The sequence below is a fragment of the Prionailurus bengalensis genome, chromosome X, assembly GCF_016509475.1.
Source record: "Prionailurus bengalensis isolate Pbe53 chromosome X, Fcat_Pben_1.1_paternal_pri, whole genome shotgun sequence".
NCBI classification, from domain to species: Eukaryota; Metazoa; Chordata; class Mammalia; order Carnivora; family Felidae; genus Prionailurus; species Prionailurus bengalensis.
Window position 1 is genome coordinate 30,467,041 of NC_057361.1, and position 8,869 is coordinate 30,475,909.

The 8,869-nt window shown below is 37.4% G+C and overlaps 1 non-coding gene across 1 annotated transcript; it reads right to left on the minus strand.

Moving 5' to 3' along the window:
- Positions 1-6,266: 6,266 nt before the first annotated feature.
- On the minus strand, positions 6,267-6,373 carry LOC122478086. Its single transcript, XR_006295850.1, has one exon. It is a non-coding gene; the product is annotated as a U6 spliceosomal RNA (small nuclear RNA).
- Positions 6,374-8,869: the final 2,496 nt, after the last annotated feature.

Sequence of the window (8,869 nt, forward strand, 5' to 3'; positions counted from 1 at the left end):
TTTTGGAAAGTAGTAAAACAAAAATTGTATCTTTACCCTTAATAAATTTGAATGTCAGGAAAAATGACAATATTCTATGCATCAGAACAAGAAATATATCAATTCTGTTTCCCACTTAACCCCTGAAGGTCTTATCTGCCTACTGTATTTTGTACTTCACAGGGGCTGTAACTTCTGGGTAGGTCTCTGGAGACAGCTGTACCTCAACAGTGTTGGGGAATGTGACACATCCCTAGGCAAAAGGAACTTAAGTCATGCTGTTCCCGAAAGCACTGGAGGTTGTCATACCACTTACCCCTTCATCAGGGTGAGCTTAGGGCTCATAAGAGATCCTGACATCTAGGACATAAGATTACTCCCACAAGGCTGAAAACAGTTTTTCCTAATAAGGCTTACGCAGCATTGCCAATTTGGCCAAATTAGACTGAGATCTGTTCTCTGCCATTTTGCCATCTCTGATACACATAAAGTTTGGGGCCCTCATAAAATGTGTTCTCCCCTTTGAGCTGGCAAAGCCCATATCTTGCTCTCTTTTTAAAAAACAGTTCAGTGACATATTATATTTAGCCAAATGTACCCCAAACATTATCATTTAACATATGGTCAATATAAAGCTTGTAAGATGTTTTACATTCTTTCTCACTCTCTCTTTTTTTCATATTATATTTTAGAAATCCAGTGTGCATTTTATAGTTATAGTATATCTCAGCTCCGACCAGCCACATTTCAAATGCCCAGTAGTTATATGTGACCAGTGCCCACCATATTAGACAGCACAACTCTATTTAGCTCACAGTCCTAGTTTTCTTTCAGATTGTGGAAAGCAATCAACACCCTTATATACAGGTGTGAAGGGAAGAAATGGGCTCAGTGAGTCATGACCTGTTTCTTGAAAGCCCATTTCTTTTCTCAATCAACCCCACACAGTGAACGGAACAGAGTAAAGGCTTTAACAATAAGTCTGTTTCATTGCATAAATCAGATCACTGTGGGGCAGGCAGTTCCAAGGCTGGGTGGTTTGGAGGCTGGGGAAATCCATCTCAGCTATCTCATGTAGAGTCAATACTGTCCATGGAAAACAAAAACCTCTGGAAAACTGCAGCAGATTCCAGTTCAGATCTTTCTGACAGGTGCTGGATTATGTCCAAATTGAAACCATCCATGGGTAGGAAATGAGGATCCTTACGTGGATTCATATCACTTATGAGTCCCTCCAGGAAATAGGAGAGAGGGTGGAGGTGTGCTTTACCGGAGTACAGTGGGGTAACAGACACATAGTGTGGGTCCCTGACTGCTGGCAGAAGTGCAATGGTGGCTGCAATAGATACAGGCAATGGCATAGCTTAGGCCAAGTGAAGGCCCTGGGAAGATTAAAAACATGTAAAAGTAGCTCCTGAAACCTTTCCACATACCTGGAACCTGTAGTTCTCTTCCCAGAATGGATATCTACATATACAAAGTTCAACTTCAAGTTGTCAACTTCATCTCAAAGGCTACTTTGAGTCATGCTGTATTGAGCAAGGAGAAAGCATGTTCCCTTATCTCTTAAGGTCTCTCTTTAGTGTGAAGTTTCTGGTGCTAAGTGAACTTGAAAGATGTAGCTAAAGGATCACGAAAACTCATACACACATGAGGCCTTTCTTTGGTATGAACTTTTATGTGCCAAGCCAGGTGGAAATGTTTTCTGTAGATGCTCCCAGATTGGCTGAACACATAAGCCTTTGCTCTGGTGTTATGTCTCTGGTGTATAATGAGGCTGGAATTCTCAGCAAAGAACTTTCCACATTCACTTCACCCATAAGCCTTGCTGTAGTGTGAACTTTCTGGTGTTGAATAAGGTGGGGATGACTGATGTAGGCTTTCCCACATTCACTGCACACATAGGGCCTTTGTCCACTGTGAATTCTCTTATGTACTTTAATGTAGGAACTGTGACTAAAGAATTTCCCACATCCATCGCACTTATAAGATTTTTCCCCAGTGTGGCTTTTCTGGTGCTCAGCAAGTGTGTCTTTTCGGAGAAAGGCTTTCCCACATCTGCTGCATGTGAAAGACCTTTCTCCCCTGTGAATTTTCTGGTGCTGAATAAGGGTGTCTTTGCGGCCAAAGGCCTTCCCACATTCACCGCACTCAAAAGGCTTTGATCCGGTGTGAATTCTCTGGTGCTGAACAAGATGGGATTTTCTGATAAAAGATTTACCACATTCAGCACAGTCATTAGGCTCTGATCCCATGTGAGCTCTCTGGTGTGCTTGGAGGCTAGAGTTGTAGACAAAACCGTTCTCACAGTCATTGCACTCATGAAGCTTTTCTCTAGTGTGGGTTTTCTGGTGTTGAACACATTTGTCTTTGTCGTTGAAAGCTTCCCCACACTCACTGCACTTGCAATCATTTTGTCCAGTGTGAAGGGCTTCTTCACACTTAGTGCTAATGCATAGCTGTGTCTCGTCTTGAAAGACATGGTGCTAGACACATCCAGAGCTGGTCAAGGAGTACTCCCCATCTTCCCTGTAAGTGAAGGCCTCTGACATGTGACTTCTGCACCTCTTCACAGAGAAGATATGGTCTTTTTCCATTCTAGGGAATGCCTCTCCACTCTGTGGCCTCAGGATTTGGTCAGTATTTACAGTGACCCAGAAGGTTCTTCCATATGACTTACATGGGTATGCCTCCTGCTCATAAGATATTCCCTGCTGGCCAGCCAGGCACAAGATATCTTTCAAAATTGGGTCACACATGTCACATGGGTGGCTCTTTTGGTTGTAAGTATCCACTGTGAGAGTTCTCACCTGTGATTGTCGTATAAAAACACCTTGCCCAGAAGATGCATCTTTATTCTCTGTTCTTTGACAGGGGTCAGGGCTCTCCTGGACCATCCCTGCCTCGGCTGGAGCTACGGCTATATTTTCAGGAACTGGGGGCTTCCATGCCGGCTGTGGTTGGGGAATTAAATGGTATCTGGAAATTGTAAGTCCCAGTGAGGTCACCAGTAGGAAGTTCTCCAGACCCACATGACAGTATAGGCATTTCTGAGCCTCATCGAGTAGGTCCCACTCCTCTCGGGAGAAGTATATGCACACATCCTCAAAGGTTACAATGTTGCGATCTGTCTCTGTGGCAGCCTCTGCCATTGCTACAGTATCAAGGCCCCAAGAGGGTGCGCCTCAGCAGGTGCACTTCAGCGGACAAGCCTTAGCGGGTGTGAGCAAACACGAGGGGTAAGATTGTCTATGCCACGCTCAGGGACACCAAATCTTCACACAAAAGAACACCACACAAAACTAAAGCTAGGTCTCCTATAAAGCACAGAGGTAGTCCCTAATGTCAAAAATGGCTTCTGTTCGGTTGTGCAAATAACAGTCGTGAAACAGCCTCTGCCTAGAGCTTCCAGCTGGGTTTCTCAGACGAACCAGAACCAAAAAAGGACGCTCGCTGCATCAGGGCAAAAGCCCTGCCTGGAAGTCGCGTTATTATTTATTTATTTATTTATTTAGGAGGAAGGGCTGGCTTCCTTAGATTGCAGACAGGAAAGGAGGTTTTGTTTACCAAACGTGACTTCAGGTAATTTTAAAGTTCGTAGTTTCCAGCTTGATTCAAATCCATCCAAATGTATGCGTTCCAAATTTCATAGTCCTGAATTAGTTTTTTTTTTTTAATGTCTCATTGTTGCTATACAGAGTAGCTATTAATTGTTGTGTTTTCTGTGTTGATCTTGTATTTGGGCACTGTGAAATTTCCACTTTAGTTTTACTTGTTTGTTGGCTGGTTATCTTGTATTGATTATATAGATGATCATATCTGCTGAAAATATTTTACTTCAGATCTTCCAACTTCTGCATATATACTCCGTTTATTTTTTCCTCTTATCTTTTTCAGTGGCTAGAACCTTTAGGACAATTTTGATTAGTAGTGGTGATAAGAGATGACTTATTTAATTTCTGAATTTAATGTAAATTATTTTAGACTTTGCATCTTATGCTGTACAGGTATTTGTTATACATATCTGGTAGATACATTTATGACAGCTATTTGCCAAGAGTTTTTTTTTATCATGAATGATTTCTAGATATTGTATTGATACATATTAACTTGATTATGTTTTTTCTCATTTAGATAGATTATTTTGGTGACAACTTTGTTGGTAAATTTTCTTAAATTGTGCTGCCCTTGCAATTTTGTGATTAAACTATTGGTCATGAGGTCATTACAGTGAAGTGTTGATTGTGATTTGCTGATACTCTTTGAATTTTGCTTCTGTGTTTATAAGTGTAGTTAATACATGTTTTTGCTTTCTTGTACTTTTCTGTCATGGGGCCCCAGATATTACTAAGCTCAGAAAATTAAAAATTGTCTATTTTCTGTTCTATATATCAGAACAGTTTTTATATTTTTGTACAATTCAAAATGGCTTAAAAAATTTAGTAGGTCCTGATATCTTTGTGGTTCTAAAAATTTAACTACTCTTTCTTCGATTTTATGATTTTTTTTCATGATAGGCCACTTTTGCTGGTTTATATTTCCCTAGAATTTTTTCATGTTATCTAGATTTTCATATGTGTTTCTATTATGTTGATCACTGTCTTTTGTTTACCTTTATTTAGTCTTTTCTTCCAGCTTTATTTAGGCATAAATATGAATAAATTGTATATGTTTAAAGTATAAAATGTGATTACTTGATATATGCATATATTATGAAATGATTACCACTTAATCAAATTAATTAACATATTGTTCACTTTATATAGTTACCTTTATTTCTGCATGTGCATAGTGAGAATGCTTAGGCTCTATTCTTAACAAATTTTAAGTCTAGTATACAGTTTATTAAGTATAGTCACTATGTTGTACATTAGGTCCCAGAACTTACTTATCTTTTTTTTGTTTCATTTCAAGTTTTAATTTAAATTCCAGTTATTTGACATATAGTGTAATATTACTTTTAAGGGTAGAATTCAGTGATTCATCACTTACATATAACACCCAGTGCTCATCACAATTAGTGCCTTCTTTAATACCCATCACCTATTTAACTCATCTCCCCTCCAGCAACCCTCAGTCTGTTCTCTATAGTTGACTATGTTTTATGACTTGCCTCTCTCTCTCTCTCTCTCTCTTTTTCCCCCTATGTTAATTGTTTCATTTCTTAAATTCCACACGAGTGAAATCATATGATATTCAGCTTTCTCTGACTTATTTTGCTTCTATAATACATTCTAGCTCCATCCATGTTGTTGCAAATGGCAAGATTTCATTCTTTTAAAAAAATTTTTTTCAACGTTTTTATTTATTTTTGGGACAGAGAGAGACAGAGCATGAACGGGGGAGGGGCAGAGAGAGAGGGAGACACAGAATCGGAAACAGGCTCCAGGCTCTGAGCCATCAGCCCAGAGCCCGAAGCGGGGCTCGAACTCACGGACTGCGAGAGTGTGACCTGGCTGAAGTCGGACGCTTAACCGACTGCGCCACCCAGGCGCCCCAAGATTTCATTCTTTTTGATGGCTGAGTAATATTCAAGTGTGTGTGTGTGTGTGTGTGTGTGTGTATTCATCAATTGATGGACATTGGGCTCTTTCCATAATTCGGCTATTGTTGATGATGCTGGTATAAACATTGAGGTACATGTGTCCCGTGGGGTATATTTCTATTTTTAACTTTTTGAGGAACCTCCGTACTATTTTCCAGAGTGGCTGCACCAGTTTGCATTCCCACCAGCAGTAAGAGGGTTCCCTTTTCTCCCTATCCTTGCCGACATTTGTTATTTCCTGTCCTTTCTGACGTGATATCTCATTGTAGTTTTGATTTGTATTTCCCTGATGATGAATGATGTTGAGCATCTTTTCACATGTCTGTTAGCCACATGTATGTCTTCTATGGAAAAATGTCTATCCATGTCTTCTGCCCATTTCTTCACTGGATTATTTGTTTTATGGATGTTGAGTTTGGTAAGTTCTTTATGGATTTTGGATACTAATCCTTTATCCGATATGTCACTTGCAAATAACTTCTCTCATTCTGAAGGTTGCCTTTTAGTTTTGTTGATTGTTTTCTTTGCTGTGCAGAAGCTTTTTATCTTGATGAAGTTCCAATAGTTGATTTTTGCTTTTATTTCCCTTGCCTCCAGAGACATATCTAGTAAGAAGTTGCTGTGGCTAATGTCAAGGAGGTTACTGCCTATGTTCTCCTTGAGGATTTTGATGGTTTATGATCTCACATATAGGTCTTTCATCCATTTTGAATTTATTTTTGTGTATGGTGTAAGAAAGTGAAAAGATATGGAACACTTCATGAATTTGCATGTCATCTTTGCACAGGGGTCACACTTATGTTCTCTGTACTCATCCAATTTTAGTATATGTGCTGCCAAAGTGAGCACGAGTACTTATTCACCTTATAACTGAAAGTTTGACCCTTTCTTTGATTAGCATCTCCCATTTTCCCCCCTATCTAGTCTGTGGTGATCACCATTCTACTGTTTCTATGAGTTTGACTTTGGTTTGGTTTTGTTTAGATTCCACATATGGTTAAGTACATACAGTATTTATCTTTCTGTGTCTGTATTATTTCATTTAGCATTAACTATTCCAGGTTCATCCATATTGTCACAGCTGGCAGGATTTCCTTCTTTTTTATGGCTGAATAATATTCCGTTACATACACACACACTACGTTTTCTTTAGCCATTCATCCATTGATAAACATTTAGGTTGTTTCTGTATGTTGGCTATTGTGAATTGTGTTGCAATGAACATGGGAGTGAAAAAATCTCTTCAAAATACTGATTTAGTTTCTTTTGGATGTACACCCAAAAGTGGGATTGCTGGGTCTAATGTATGGTATTTAATCTTAACTGGTAAGTTACTTAATAATTAGTTACCCATTTTTCATTGCTGATGTTGTTTATTCACATCTTCATTCTCTTTGAAAATAAAATCACACTGGTTAGTTTTGTCTTTTTTATTATTTAAAAAAATTATGTAACTGTTGATTGAATCCATGAAGTTTTTTGTTTTATTATTTTGTTTAATAATTATTATTTTCTTCTATTTAGAGTGTTTTATTTTCTTGTTCTTTTTCTACCTTCTTGCAATGAAATCTTAATTCATTTTTTTCAGGCCTGGTAGTGTTCTTATAAATGCAGTTGGGGCTATATATCTCCCTTTTGTTACTGCTTTAGCTGAAACACTCAGGTGTGAATTGCAGTGTGGTTTATTATGTTTTCCTTTTTTACAAAAATTTTTTAATTTACATTTTATTTCCACTTTTTCCTAAAAAATATTCAAAATTGTGAATTTATTTTTTGAGATATTTGGGTTAGTGTGCTTTTTGACATTTATTTTTCTAATATTATATTACTTTTTTGTTGTTTGTGACTCTTGCATGATAGATTTGGGGAAACTTTAAACTTTATTTTTGCTTTTATTCATATTTGTGCAAATTTCTACAAATGCTTGAAAATAAATTTTATTTCCCTCATCTGGGTGCATATATAATTGATGTATTAGCCTAAGGCCAATGTTGGGTTTATTGCATCCTTCACCCAGTTCTTTGAATTCATGGTTTCTGAGATACATGTGTTATCTTTTTCCACTTTGAATTACTCCTTATAGTTCTAAATTTTGCCTGATAAAATTTAGAATGGAAGGTTTTACTTAAGGCTGTCTCATCCCATGGAGTTGATTTTAAATCTTCACCATTTACCAAGAGTAAAATAACTAAATAGACTCTGAGGTTGGTAGTTTTTACTAGTTTCTGTTCCTGCCTACTGTTCATTCCAGAATGGGTCCTTACATCCTAATTTTCAATCCCTCACAAACCTTTCCCCCTCTTTGCCCTTCCTCTATCACTAGCCTTCCCCAAATCAGGGAATTTTTTTTCACTTTGGAAGAATGGGAAGGTAGTAGGGAAACTATTAAATTTTTTCTACTGATCATAACTTCTCCCAAATATATTGACTCTGAATAAAAGTTATTCCTATCCTCTGAACCTAGATGTTTGAAATTATAAAGACAAAATTTGATTATTTTTAGGTGCCCTTTTTTCATTTCTTTTGAGTCATGAACAATGGCCATCTGGCTGAATAAGTTACAAAAGGTAGAAAGAAACATCCAGAATGAGAGGAACTTTGTTTAATTATTCTTAAATATCATCTCTTTCCTGATGCTGATTGCACTGTTTCTTTTTCATGACCTGCTCTCTCCCCTTCATTCTTTCCTCCTGCTACAACCCACAAGATCAGGCACTTGGAAGAATAAAAAACTTTATGACCTTGATCAAGATGAAGGAGATTCACCACACTGATCACTGAGCAGAAGAAATTGTAAAATGGAACTTTTAATATTTTAAAGCCATTTGGAACACAGTTTGCATGACTGATTCTGTACAATGTACAAATTGGTGGAGAGATGATGACCCTGGAGAATTTGCACTGACAGCCTTGGGAGGAAGACATGTGGGAATAACTTTTAATTGCATATTTAATTGACCTTGTAGGAAAATGAATCTCATATTTTGTACTGAGTACAATTACATAAAAATTTGATAATATTATTATCCAAAAAAGTTACTCAGACTATTTTACTGTATTCTTAGAATCATATAATGTCTATACTCTGCATTCTTTTGACAGTGCTAAGACAGTCACCATCCTGCTTTGTAGCAGAGGGGTAGAAAGTAGGAGATAAATTAAATCATACCTTTTGCCAGTATTTTTAGTAATTTATGATAAGTAACTTTATGAAAGACTCTCAGGAAAATTTTTAGACATCATCTTGAAACTATCAGATTTATAGTTAATACAGCTAAGATGTGTAATTTTAAGGTGGCTTTTTGCTTTTCCAGCCAATTAGATATTAACATAATTTACAAGTAA